Source organism: Lactuca virosa, chromosome 4 (genome assembly GCF_052849685.1).
Source record: "Lactuca virosa cultivar CGN04683 chromosome 4, Lactuca_virosa_CGN04683_v6, whole genome shotgun sequence".
In the NCBI taxonomy this organism is placed as follows: domain Eukaryota; kingdom Viridiplantae; phylum Streptophyta; class Magnoliopsida; order Asterales; family Asteraceae; genus Lactuca; species Lactuca virosa.
The window spans coordinates 105676052-105691498 of NC_136429.1; positions in this window are offsets into that span (position 1 = coordinate 105676052).

Sequence of the window (15447 nt, forward strand, 5' to 3'; positions counted from 1 at the left end):
GCCTGGACCAAGGATCATCCTCCAAACCAAGTAATCGGAAACCCTAATGCTGGTGTACAGACTCGTTCTGCTACAAGTATCCAAAATGAATGCCATTTCTCAGCATTTATATCCATGGTTGAACCCAAATCCCTCAAGGAAACATTAGAGCATGCTGACTGGATTACAACAATTCAAGAAGAATTGGCAGAATTTGACCGAAATGAAGTATGGACTCTCGTGCCTCCTCCTCAGAATCATCCCATTGTCGGTACGAGATGGGTATTTCGCAACAAGCTAGATGACGCAGGAGTTATTATTCGAAATAAAGCAAGATTGGTGGCAAAAGGATTTACACAGATTGAAGGGCTCGACTACGATGAGACCTTTGCTCCTGTTTCACGTCTTGAAGCCATCAGAATCTTTCTTGCGTATGCTGCTCACAAAGGCTTCAAAGTTTACCAAATGGATGTTAAGAATGCTTTTCTTAATGGTGAACTCGACACTGAAGTATATCTTCAACAACCCCCCAGTTTTGTTAATCTCTCCTTTCCAAACTACTGTTACAAACTCCGGAAGGCTGTCTACGGCCTCAAGCAGGCTCCTCGGGCATGGTACGAGACTCTCACTGATTTTCTCAAGTGCTCCGGTTTCCAAAGAGTAATTCTAGATCCTACCCTGTTTCGAAGATCAAATGGAAAGCATCTCATGCTGGTTCAAATTTATGTGGATGACATCATTTTTGGATCTACGGATTCATCTATGGTTAGTGACTTTTGCTAAACTAATGATCAATCGATTCCAAATGAGCATGAATCGGGAGTTAAGCTTCTTTCTTGGCCTCCAAGTCAAACAGACTGAAAGAGGAATCTTCATTCACCAAGAGAAGTACATTTCAGAACTCCTCAAGAAATAGTCAATGGACACCTGTGCCTCAGCCAAGGTACCAATGGGCTTCGGACACAAGATATTTGCTGACACTTCAGGTGTTTCAGTTGATGAAAAGAAGTATCGAGGAATGATTGGACCTTTGCTCTATCTCATAGCAAGTCGTCCTGATATCATGTTTTCCACATGTTTGTGTGCCAGATTTCAAGTCAACCCTAAGATGTCTCATCTCTTGGCTGTGAAACAAATTTTCCGATACCTCAAAGGTACAAAGAGTCTCGGAATCTGGTACCCAGCAAACGAGAGCTTCCTACTTCAAGCCTATTCAGATTCAAACTATGGTGGTCTTCAACTTGATAGAAAAAGCACTTCAGGTGGCTGTTAGTTCTTAGGTGGTCGTTTGGTCAGTTGGTCATCCAAGAAACAGAACTGCATTGCACTCTCTACAGCCGAAGCCGAATACATTGCTGTTGCCAGCTGTACATCTCAGGTTCTGTGGATGAAATCTCAACTCTTTGATTATGGTTACCGCTTTCAACGCATTCCTATCTATTGTGACTCTCAAAGTGCCATTGCGATTTCTCACAATCCAATTCATCACTCAATGACTAAGCACATTGATGTAAGGTACCATTTCATAAAAGATCATGTTCTAAATGGTAACATTGAACTCATTTTTGCTCCATCTGACAATGAGATTGCTGATGTCTTTACTAAGGCATTAGACGAAACCAAATTCAATGGTTTTCTGAACAAGATGGGTATGATGATGCCAGATCCTCAGTTCTTTCAAGAGACTTGTTCTCTTTGATAGAAGTATTCGAAAGAAAATTTGTTTCGATCTTAAAAGCCTTTTTTTCATCTCGGAACTACTTTCTCTCGGAATACATAGGATCATTTTACTTGTCTTTATTTCTGACCATCACTTGAGTTCTAAGCTGTACAGTTCATCATGATTATTTGTTGTTCAAAGTTCACATAGTCATAGTGCTCAAATTTTCATCTCGGAATATACTTCATAATGGCATCCCAGAATTCCACTCCAGAAAGGTATTGCATTCTGCACTTCCGAATTTCAAAATTCACTCCAGAAGTTTTCTCAAATCTCACTCCGGAATGCTTCCAAATCATGTTCGGAAACTTTTTCAAATCCCTTCCGGAAATTCTTGAAAATCATCATTTCAGAATTTTGACTCGGGAATCATAAACCTTTTCCGGAATCGCAATCAATTTTTGACTCCGGAATCGAATTTTCCTTAACTGAAACTCTCTACGGATTATTTCCCATTCCGGACCATTTTTCAAAACAATCATGTTCCGGAGCACAACTCTTTATCCTCCGGATCTTACACTGTCCGAAACCGTTGATCCGGAATTCCAAAGGTTTATAAGGCGAAACGTTTTTTGTTGCAACGGTTACTTTCTAAGGATCCTTATCCAATCTTCCTTGATTTTCGTGCCACGACTGCACGTCTCCAAAAGTAACCATCCAATTGCAGTTTGGGTTTTCTATTTCTAGCTTAAAACAACCCTAACTTTTCCTTCCCAAGTCAAATCAACCCCCAAAAAAGCCGTTTTTTCAATTAATGCACCCGGTTCGAATTCGGATCCTCATCATTACCATTCCTAACCCGACCCATTTCCCTTACCTATATATACCCATCGAAACCCCTTTTTACCTCTTTACGCGCCCAAACCTTCCAAAACCCTCGAATTCTCTCTGTGTTCATCGTGTACTTCAAGTACTCATCTTTCCGCAATAATGGCTTCCCAATATTCTCCACAGAAAAATGCACCAACTGCCTCCACTCCCAAGAAGTCGATTGAAAAGAAGAAACCTTCAAAGGGATCATCTTCTTCAACATCGCCTGAACCTTTTCTCAGGGATACAACACAGTTATTCTTATTAAACCCTATGGATTATGATGAATCCATTAGAGTTATGATCGAGTTCATCGCCAATCATCCCATCTCCATCCCTCTCACTAAGGTGCCTGAACCACCTCTTCCACTTCATCATCTTCACAAGGCTTTTACAAGAATCAAGGAAGAAGACGGAGTACTGGAAACCAAAATCATTGGCGATCGCATTGTTGCAGTATACAAATCCACCTTCTTAAAGGCGATCGGTGTCAAAGAAAACCCCAAGGGCTTCACTGTTCAAGAACCAACTGTAGAGGAATTCCAACTGTTCTTGAATCACATTGGGTACAATCAGGACTACAAGACGAAAGACTTCAAGAAATCAGCCGTTTCCGGACTCTGGACCGTGTTGATGCATCTGATCATTAGAGGACTATCCGGAAAGCATGGAGGTACGAATACACTTAGCAAGGACTGGCTCTATGTTGTTTACAACATCTACTCCGGACGTGATAATGTTGTTGATGTTCCGGAGGTACTCTGACAAGACTTCTGCAAGTTTGCTATCAAAAGAAAGGAGAATGAGATCTCAAGCCCTAGGTTCTGGGCTCTGACTCTTCAGCAACTTTTCAAAGAGCTTTCCGAACCACTCCCTTGTGCTGCGATTCCTCCGGAGGTATGCATTTCCTTCAACACTGTTAAGTCCTATAGAATTCCGGACCAATCTTCTTTTGGTCCTGTCCAGAGGTTACCTCAACATATGTTGGATATTATTACTTCCGATTCTCTTAACTTGAAAAAACATTTGGAGACTTCGACTGTGTTCGACCCAACACAGTCTGCCCAAGTCCCCATTGAGCCCATTTCGGAAGTGGCCAAGCCAACATCTTCCGGACCAAGGAAGACGAAGAAGTACGACAAGCGGAAAACTTCCCCCACTAAGTCAAAGCCTCAAAAGAGATCCAAAGTCGGCTCTTCCTCTCCACAGGAAGATGCTCATGACATTCAGGCTGACTCTGGCCGTCCGAAGACCCCTCCTGCCCATTCATCTGAGGTACCCCTCAATGTTTCAATATCACAAGCACACACACACGGGGAGTCTCCACATAATCCACCCTCACCTTCTTAAAAAGGTGATGCCGGTGTTGACCATAGTTCCTTGCACCCCCTGGAACACACCCACGTGTCACTTTTAATATCCCACTCGTTTCCACACGCACATACTCCGGAACCCCTGTTCCAGACCCTAAGCATTCCGAAGCTGGAGTTGTCCCTCCGACTTCGGATGCCCCAACTGGTCTGATACCCGGAAAGGGTACATGACGACCAAGAGTTAATGATCCTTTGTGGGAAGATTATGTGAACAGGGCTCACTCCAGGCATCCGGAGCTCACCAGATCTGAAGTGGAATCAACTCTCATTGCTATGAAGAAGAGATGCATGCAAAACAACCTGCCGTACATCTCTCCTACTGATGAGCTGGTTGATCTGGAATTCACATCCGGAGAAACTCCAAAGCCTCCTCTTCAAGCTTCCAATCTTTCTGCTTCGGAAGATGAGATTTCAGAAGAAGTGTTGCTGACCACCGATGCTGCTAATATTGCTGATGACCCCATTGTCTCTTCCGTTCAACTCCACTTGAAGCCATCTTCTTCAAAGTCAACATTTGATTTTGGATCCTCCTCCCCCACTCAGCATGAATCCGAATCAACTCACAAGTTTCGTGACGATACTGCCACTCATCCCGGTCCTTCTACGAATCCCAAGCCTCACAAGGAAAAGCCTCATCACTCAAATTCCGACACCGGATCCTCAACTGGTGATTATATCGATCCATTTGCTCTCCTTGAGACTCAAACAAATGTGTCAGATACGATGAAGAAAGTCTCCACCATTGAATCTTCCGTAACAGAGATCAACACTAAATTGGATCAAAAGGTTTCCAGACTGGATTCCAAGCTCGATGTTATCCTTCAGTCCTTATCCCAGCAGTCCGGACCTTCAGTTGCGGAAAAAGAAGCTCAGTTGGATCAACTTATTTCTCTCCGGCTCAAGCACTCCATCGAGGAAGTTGAGGCCAAGTATGATGCCTCCGTTGAACACTACCTGGAAACAATCACCACCATGCTAAAGGTCCATGACGACTTGGTGTCTGCTACCAACGATCTTATTAAGCAGACCCATGTTCGTCATGAGAAGCAAATTCAAAGGTTGGAGAAGGAAATCAAGAAGAAGGACGAGATGAACCTCATAATTCAACAAGTCCTCATCAAGCTACTTCGATCCACTTGGAACATCGTTGATGTTCCGAATCGAAAGTTTGATGAGATGTTAGCTGTTCTTGGCCATCTGTTCGATCATCTCGCTGCTCAGGCTCCCACTTCCGAAGCATACGATGCCGTCACTCGTCAACTCAGTACGGGCCTTCAGAAGGTATTCTCCAAGTTTGAAGGTTTAAAGGACTCTTTATTACTTTCACCGGTTCCGAAAACCACCGATGCAAGAGGGGGAGAAGGTCCTAGCCAACCATGGAAGTCTGGCTCGGTTTTTCCACTCCGAGATGAAGATCTGGATTCCGATGATGAAGTCCACGTTGTTTCCGGACTTCTAGGAAACAATTCTGATGATGAAGAGAAGCATGTCACAAAAGGAGTTCTTGGTCTCGAGGCTCCGAAGAAGCTTTTTCCAAAAGTAATGACAGAGGAAGAAAAGAGGATTTGGTCCGCAGTCTCCTGGCCATCCTCTTTACCTGATGTTCTCCAAAGGGCTATTCAAATGGCCAAAGCAAAATCACTCCTTACAGCTCAAGCCTTCCGAGCCACTCCTTCTATGCTTCCACCTATTCCGGCTCCAAAAATTGTTGCTATAGACCAGGGTTCTACACTCCGGATCCCTGATGACATTCCGGAAGATCCTCTTCTGAAACCCACTCCGGAATATGTTGTGGATGAGAACATGCAGTTCATCATGGCTGCATTGAAAAGAGACAAAGGCAAAACGCCAATGATAGCCGAACAACAAGCCTTCCACTCCGGACATCCTCTCAAGCAAAAACAAGGATGGTCTCAGGAGGAAACCAACAAGGCACTAGAGGACAACATCCGGATCCAAGCTCTCAAGGATAATCCTGATCTGATGCGTGGGATATCTCCTCTATGCCATGAAGGCATTCTCCGTGATCATGAAATTGTTCCCTTCATGTATTACGATGTTCCCACCAATGACTCCGAACAGCTCGATCTTCCTCTCTCTCCATACAGCAAATACTACATCAAGTTTGCTCCTCTTCACCCCAATGACGATCCGGAAGTGATCCTCCGGACGAAACGTGAAAGGATTGAAACATTCTACTCAAAGAATGCACAACCTTTGAAGGAAGTTTGGACAAGAAAAAGAATTACCAAAGTCCATGGATTTGCAAGAAAAATCCTAGTGAAGTTCGAACTCAACTACCCACTATTTCGATTTCACGTCTTCCGGAACAAGCCAACTTACCGGACCATCACTAATGCGGATTTCCCTTCGATGAATCCGAACGACATTCTGACTTTGGCTGCTCACTTCCGAGGAATCCAAACAATGATATCAGCATGGGCGCTTTCCATGCTGCTTTAAGCTTCCTCAAGGACTATGTCGCATAATTTTTCAGATGCGACTATGAGCTGGCCCATCTATACGGAACTGAAGACTTCGTTGCGAAAATAACCTTTGTTCTTCCGGAAGCTGAACTGCTTGAAGATGGTCCAATCGATGACCCAGTTCTAGGGTTTTTCTACACAACCAGGAAGAAAAACAAGAAGGACTTTTTTTATGTCCTCGACAAACATCTAGTTCCGACCAAAGCCCTTCGGAAGTTCATCTCTCGTGCATCCAAGTCTAAAGCTCCGGAACAGGTCAAAGCAAAGTTTGTAAGTCAACTGGCCTGTTACATTGAAGTCAGAGAATGGTTGTTCTGAGCCTACACCTTCATCAAGGAAGAAGCTATATAACTGAATGGATTGCTAAGTTCACTTAGGGGGAGATTGTTGGAACCTGAAAGTGAACCTCTAGCAATCCTAAGTCCAAGTAATAATTCCGAAGTCAACATCAGTTCCGAAATGAAGAGTAGTCCGGAAGCTGTCCGGACCAGGAGAGAAGATGTTTAAGAAGTTCAGGAGTGAAGACATTCCTTAATGGACATTATGTCCGGAATGTGTGGTGATCCGGAGAAGCTGTTTTGTCTCTTTATGTATTAATTACTTTTGTCTCGTTGCATGATTAGACATTTCATAGGACTTTGTATGTTTGTCAACTTGGACAATCAGAATGTAAGAATTATTCCTTTTATCCGGTCCTATGTATGTTTAGTGGTTTGTATCATGTTTCACTTACTCCTATTTAATGGAGCTTTCAATGCAATGTTATGAGATGGATCATTCACTCACTTTTGGCATTTACTAAGTTATTTCAACTCTCTTTCAAACATTCTTCTTGTTCTTCATTTATTAGCTTTACCTTGATCATTTATTCTCATTCCCATTTATTACTTGATCATTTGTTGAATATATATTAACTTAGACTTGACTGGTCTATCCAAGCTTCACTAGAACATTTATTAGCAAGCAGACATTGATCTTAAGCATTCACTAAATGTTTGAGTTTTCAAACCTTGTCCTTGCGCATCAGATCTATTTTGTTCTCTCATAAACATACAATATAAATATAAGTTCTAAACATAAATATTTTAATTAAAAGTGATAATTTTTCTTATTACATAATAACTAATAATAAAATCTAATAATTATTACCCATACGAAAATTATTCGCAAAAAAAAAACTATTTATCGCCGCTGCTTTGCGCGGACACACATCTTGTATATATATATATATATATATATATATATATATATATATATATATATATATATATATATGGTTATGTTATTTTGTTTTTACTAACTATTGTGTGCCAGAATGCATAGATCTGGACCACCGATGGAATAGAATCAAATGTCATGATTTGAGAGTCTATGATATTACAATAGGGTAACATGCACCATATAATCACACAATTGTCAGCATAAGGGTATTTTTGTCAATTTACCTATATTAAAAAAAGGAAATTTCCAGATTTTAAGGGATAATTAATTCCTTTATTTTTAAAATTTTTAAAATTTTAAATTAATTCAAATTTAAAAATCCGATTTTATTCTGTCAGAATGACAGAATGCCAACCATAAACTAGTAAATATATTTTCGATTTTATATTTTGTAGAATACATTTTCAATGCAGTTATATTTGATAATTGACCTGATTTAAGAATATGATATTATTTATATACATCCCTTGGGTCTATGATTTTATTCTTAATATACATCCGAAATTAAATACAAATTCATACATATTCTTACAGACTAATATCCTTATACATTTTAATATAGTTATACATATTCTAACAGAATATCATCAAAAATGAATAAAATTATCAACAAATAGCATTCTTAAATATACAACTATTGAACAAATACACTTGATCCTCTTCAATGGTCCATATAATCAACTTGATCTTCATATATATATATATATATATATATATATATATATATATATAGTTGTTGTTGAACTCGATTCCAAATATTTCTCTTGTATGATCAATATTGAATTCCTTCTCCATGCAATTTTGAAAGAATAAGATACATTACTCGTTAGTATTACCAGTTAAACAAATATACTTGTTGTTAACAAACATTCTCAAAGACATTCTAACAGAATGCATTCATATAAATAAATTCTAACAGAATACATTACAGAATGCACTTAAATTATAGTTTTTTCTTCTATATGCATAAACATTCTAAAGCATGTATAGATGTATTCTATCAGAATTACTAGCAACACATGTTTTATGTAATATTTATATTATCATAGAATGAAAGTTGTGAATTGCACAAAAACCCATAATTAAAAATTGAAGAAAATGCACAAACTAATGAGTAAGTGCAGAAAAAATAACAAGTTTTAGACATGATAGCTCATACAAAATTCAATTCTTAGGTTGAATTGGAACTTAAGCAATGGCATCTAAGATTTCATTCTAACAGAATTGGAATTCGAGATTCCATTCTGGCAGAATTACCCTCATCATTGAATCTATTCTATAATTCAGGTTGAGCAAGTGAATCATTGAATGAAGACTATTCTATAATTCAGGTTTGATATGTTATCTGAAACTATTCTATAATTCGGGTTGAGCAAGTGAATCATTGAATGGAGACTTCACCATCTTGATATGATGGATCCCAAAAAATCAAGAATATAGTATCAAATGGGTAAATAAAATTAGGGAAAATCAAACACTTACATATAGTGTTAGAACAACTTCCATGACAAAACCCCTGAATGCAGCTAACACATTGCAAGATAGGCTCGGAAGACCCTAATACCAGCGAACAAGGAGGACCGATCTCCCCCTGGTGCATAAAAAATTCAACGCATATTGGAATCGAAATTGGTTATGGAGAAATGAATAAAGAAGATAAAAAAAATCAACACATCCATACCACCTTCAACAATTGTCGCCTTCCTTTCCTCGAATTCCTTGCCTCCATCATTATCAAAACTTGATATCAACATAAAAAATCAATATAGGGAATCAATTGCATATTGGAATCGATGAGAATGTGTATTTGTGAGAAAGAGGGAGAGAGACGGTGATGGACGTCATACCATAGGGGTTTGGTGGCGACAATCTTATTGATCGAGCAGGTGGAAGAACAAATGGACTAAAATGGTGGTGGTGGTAGTAGATACGATGGCGACAAGGGGTTTCAGCGGTGACAATCACAGCGGTGACAATCAAGAGGGTAATCGATTAACTTGAAACATGAGAAGAGAACGTGGAGCTGGCAATCGATTGTAGAAGAAGAAGCAGAAGCAGAAGCGGTGGATCAGAAACGATGGTGAGTTCGATTTAGGGCTAATGTTCTAAATTTATCTCTGCTTCTTGCGTGATATCAGGAATATTAATTATCTACCATAATTAACTATGCAAAGATTACTATAATACCCTTGAATGATTTATTGAATTATTTATTTTTCCTAAATTCCTATTGGTGCATTCATGCACACAATAGTTGCTAGAAACATTTCAACCTAACTCTCTCTCTCTCTCTCTCTCTCTCTCTATATATATATATATATATATATATATATATATATATATATATATATATAAGTCAGTCGAACCTATAGTACGCCTCATTCACGAAGCCATACTATAAGGGGAGTTTAAGGAAGCGCCTTATAAAATGACCGACATTGGGTATCTATTCTTACCCACCGCTCTCTTGTATGGTGGAGGGTCGTTAGCCGAATGGGTTTTGTAGGACAAATTAATCTCATTAAAATATAATGATATAAATTAACTAAACTATTTTAATCCCACTCTTAGTTACTTTACGGAAAATGTGAATTTGTATGCTAATCCATGAAATTGCACATTACACTTTATAAGTCGTTAGTGGAGCGTGTGTGGTTAACCGACACACTAGTGGGGGACTAATAAAGGGTGATATTGGGTGTCTCGAAAATTTTCGTTGATTAATGGAGCGCTTGCGGTTAACCGACACATTAAAATGAGATGATAAATTACATCGAGAGTACCAAGCTAATTTGCATGGTTATTCGCATCTCGTTTGTGATCCTCGACATCCCAGTCACAAAAGTGAGAGCATAATTGAGATTAAGCATGTCATTGATTATCTTAAAAGATCTAAGAGTTTCATAAGATTGAAACTAGTAAAAGTCTTACCTACCTAAAATAGATTCAAATTTGATTACGGCATCCCTCTTTAAAGTTCGTATCGAAAATATGGATCGTACCCTTAATTTAAATTTATGGGTTACTAAGGATTAAAATCAACTAACTTGAATTCTCTTTTCTCCCTTTTATAGATGTCGAGTCAAGACAATTATGGTCTTCCTAATTCTTTTAGAGTTAGTTTTCATCTACCATCTGAAGATGATCTTCCACATTCTTATCAAGGTGAAAGTATGTTACCTTCTTCGAGCAATGGTGGAAATGGATATCATGCTTCTCCAACTCTTCCTCCTCCTCTAACAACTCTCCTCGTGTCTCGAGTTGAAAGATATGAAACTACTCAAGCCCTATTGGCATGCAAACATAAAGATGGAAATGATGTGTGTACGCGTGTTTTGAAAATGAAATCGTACACTATCAAATTGGAAAGATCGGGTGTCATTTTATATAAGGAGCAAGCCATTTATTGGGTTCTCCTTTCACTTCCTAAGTCATATGAACAGTTCATCGATAACATTTATATGAGCGACATCGACGTGACCCTAATTGATCTGACACATATGTTGATTGTTACTGAAGAAGAAATGCTTAAGAGCACAAGTGAAGCAAAAATGTCTGAAGGATTTAATTCCAAAGTTTCAATGGATATGGATAATGGTGAAAATGGTGGTCTAGAAAAGATTTCTCTTCCCAATGGAAAGGGATCGGCTAAGGTCAAACTGTTTGATCGTATGGTAAACAGAAAGGCTAGTTCTGAAATTGTTCCATGTGCTAATCCTAAAGAATCCATATGTTTCTATTGCCAATTGAGGGGACATTGGTTGCGAAGCTGCCCAGACTACCTGAAAGATCTTAGAGATGGTAAAGTCAAGTCATGTGACTCTACTTCAGGTACATCCATTATCTAACCCCATTATTTTAATAAGCTCCTATTCATAGACTCTTGACACATGATGTGATGATCACATTTTGATGGTATTGCAGGATCTACGAGAAAGAATGAAGCTTAAGAAGAGTGAGTTGAATCAGATCGTGAGGTATGGATTTCGACTGCATGGTTCGATGATCAGATTTTTTGAAGCTACTACTTAGGAGTTATGATAATTTAATAGATTTCTTAGGAAATGTCTAGGAACATAATTTTTTTTATCTTATTCATTGTAAGGACAAGTTCCAAAATTTTGTTTATTATCAATAAAAGTGAAATTTTTGTTTATATAGTTGGGCTACTTTATATTTCATTGCAATGACATTTATGAAAATGTTGCTTACATTTCTAGCAATACTAATTATGGATTTGATTCTTATTATTTCACTTGTGGTAAATGTCATAATTGACTAAGTGATAAAGAATTCTCATCACCCAAGTTTCAGTTGGATAGAAACATGGAGTCATACAATTTGAATTGTGTGATGTAACGCTCGCAGATTCGGGCTAATCAATTTAGAGATAATAAGCTTTAAAAATGACTTTTTGATAGAAGATTATTTAGAATAAATAATGTTAACCAAAGTACAGTATATGTTACAAGGATTCCGTACATATAAAGAACGCTGAAATCTAACTTATAACGAAGAAGTTCTGACCCGTCGAAGTTTTGCGATTAAACCGGCATGACTCCCTGTAATGTAAAAAGTGAATTTTTGATGAAATACTTTTTAGCCTTAGAAATCTAAACGAAAGTCGTAGTATACATTAAACCGAGAGCGTGCATATAGACAATGTCTAAATCTGACTTTGTTTGAGGAAGTTATGATTTTTCTAAGATTTTGCATAGCAGTATACAACCCGAAAATCAAATTTTAGATCGATCGATTATTAGCCGACACAACCTAAACGAGAATTGAAGATCTCGTTAATAAGAGCTCAACGATATAAAGACAGTCGAAAACGGACGACGGATGACAAAGTTATGAATTTTTAACGGACTTTAACTGTCTAAGCATGTTAAAATATAACTTTAAAAATAAAGTCAAAATTAGCCAACAGAGTCTAAAATAAAGTTGTAGATCACGTCGCTACCTACGCGTGGATATAAAGAAAGTTAAAAACGGATCTCGTATGCGAAAGTTACGGATTTTAGAAGATAATTAGTTTTTGGAGTAACCAGCGAGTGACACGTGGTGCGATTTGAGCCACTGCTTCCTCACCACAGCTTGCTACCAGATGGTGACACGTGGTCACGAACACCCAACGTACAACTAGGGAACACCCAACATTCGTCATCTTCATAGCCTATAAATAGAGGCGCAAGTCACTTCATTTCTTCACATCTTTCTCACCATTTCTCTCCCAAACACCCCAAACCCTCAAGGCTTTTCCCTAGCACTTCCTAAGTGTTAGAAGCGAGTACCAAGTGCCAGAAGGCCTCAAGAAGAAGAGATTTCGGCTTAGAAGTTCTGCCTACACAGATCCTCGGTTCCTCGCTAAACTCCCTTGTAAGTGAGTTATGCTTACAATACTTTAAGTATAACTTATGTTTAAGTTCATTATCATTATTATGAACCTATAAACAAGATTTATTAGTGATTCCAAGTCGTTATACTGATTGATCTACTTATGGGGATGATGTCTAGGCTGTGATTTAGTAAGGTGTTTAAAGTGAGATTTCCAAACAGTACTTCGTATACTAAACGGACCCTACCTCCGATATGATCCTACCTGGTTGTTCCTTACTTGATAGATCTTGAAGTAGACATTGAATTAATGATAAATCTAGACTAATAATTGGTCGCAATAAATATTAGACTAAAACTTAGTGATAATAAAACTAGGTTTCGTAAAAGGAAAAGATAAATTTTAGAAATGAAGCGTTGCCCGAATTTCGAGTCATCATTTTAACAAGTGAGTGCGTAGTTACTTTTATCTTACATATAAATATGAAGTATTTAATATTAATACATGCTTAATGTGTTTAATATCTGTGTTCCTGATATCTATGCTAGATGAACGATATATACATGTTTTACATGATTTAAACTGTATATGTATTTTTATACTTATAAATATGTTGGGTAAAGATGGGTAGATGAATGATGAGAGATGAAAGATGATGAGAAGCCTTGACTTTAACGATGATCCAGTCATCTAGCAGAGTATATATGACTACAACAGACTATTCTAGACAATCTAGTGGAACACTAGCAGGCTCGTAACTTGTAGGTGTTTATGAACGACGTGTTCACCAGATGTACTCTAAAAACCTGGCAGCTATGGACTTAGTGCCTTACAAATGAACATTGGCAGCTATGGAGTTAGTGCCTTACAAATAAACATTGGCAGCTATGCCTAATATATAACTTTGACAGCTATGGACTTAGTGTCTATTGGATAAACCCTGACAGCGATGGACTTCGTGCCTATTCCTTAGGAAAATCCTTAGGAATAAATAAATGATGAATATATGATTCTTAGGGTAGATCCTTAAGAATAAAGAAGATAATGGGGATGGGAAATTGGGTTAATTGTTTGATGATTAAACATAATAATTATATTATTGTGGGTTGAAAACCCTATGTACTCACCAAGTTTTCCAACTTGACCCACTCAGTTTATTGTATCACAGGTGGCTATATGAAAGATACATTCCGCTGAGAGATTCAAGGAATATTAGGCCACTAGTTTAATTACTGTAAGGCTTGTAATATTTCATTATGCTTATATTTATGTATTGATGATGACATACCAATGTTTTAATATAAATAAAATACATTTCTTTGGAAATGCTTTGATAATATATTTATCATGTTTTGTGGGGACAAATTCCGCAATAATATTCTTCAAAAAGGATACTATGATTTTAAAATAAGAATAATTTTTTTTAAAATGACCGTGACTTTGGGGATGTCACATGTGATGTATGAGAATCTTGATCATTGGAAGATTATGACTAATTCATTGATCACATGTTTTATGTGAGTCAAAGTAAAGGACTAATGAATCTAGTCCATTGATATGGACGATTCAAATCTGCCACAAAGGATGATAACTCCATTCGTCATGATTTACTGATGCTTCAGTAAACATGGTTGTGTTTATAAGATTAAGCATGATTCTGATGTTTTGAAAAGGTTTCAAAGAGTAGCAGAACGAATATGAGGAATCTATTAGGCACAAAGATAAAAGTTTCTCCAATCTGAAAGGAAAGAAGAGTACTTTAGTATCATGTTTTATGATCATCTTAATGATTGTGGAACTATATGTCAATTGATCCTCGAAGAACATCTTAGTGCAATTGTTTGACTAAGAAAAGGAATCAGATATTGTTGAAATGGTTCAAATCAAAAGATAAGTCACACTTTGTTTCCAATTAAGTTTTAGAGCCATGCTCTAATTACTATACATCGTATCTTGAAAACTTATTTCATACTAAGTAGGTTTATAACACCTCATGTAATGTGGAGTAATAATGTTTTCTTACTCTAGCACATTTGGAATTAGAAGTTGTGATGTTTTGGTTTAAACAAAGGATGAACTAAGGCCAATTCCATGAAGTGTATTTTGTTGAGAATCCACACTAACTTTTGAATATTTGTTTTGCTCGTCAAGGAATGTTCCTTGATAGAGAAACTTATATGTCAAGAATTCAGTGGGAGTCTTAATGATCTTGAAGAGTTTCAGGAGTCAAACAAGAATAAAGCTTTTAATTATCACTAGCACGCGACCTGAGGTTGATAACCTATCATGTTAAGTTGACACATTCTTGTTTCTATGCACCTTCCAATTGGGTTGGCAATGCTTATGAGTTCTATGGTTCTCATTTGACTGCAAAAGGCAAAACACGTTGGTCAGTGAAAGTACATTGATCAATATGGGTGATTTTCTTAACAACACGAAAGCACTGGTAGGCCCTTGTGCTACCAGACGGTAAGAAATTTTAGAATAAGCGAAGTTCAGTCCATGAAAGGAAAACTAAAT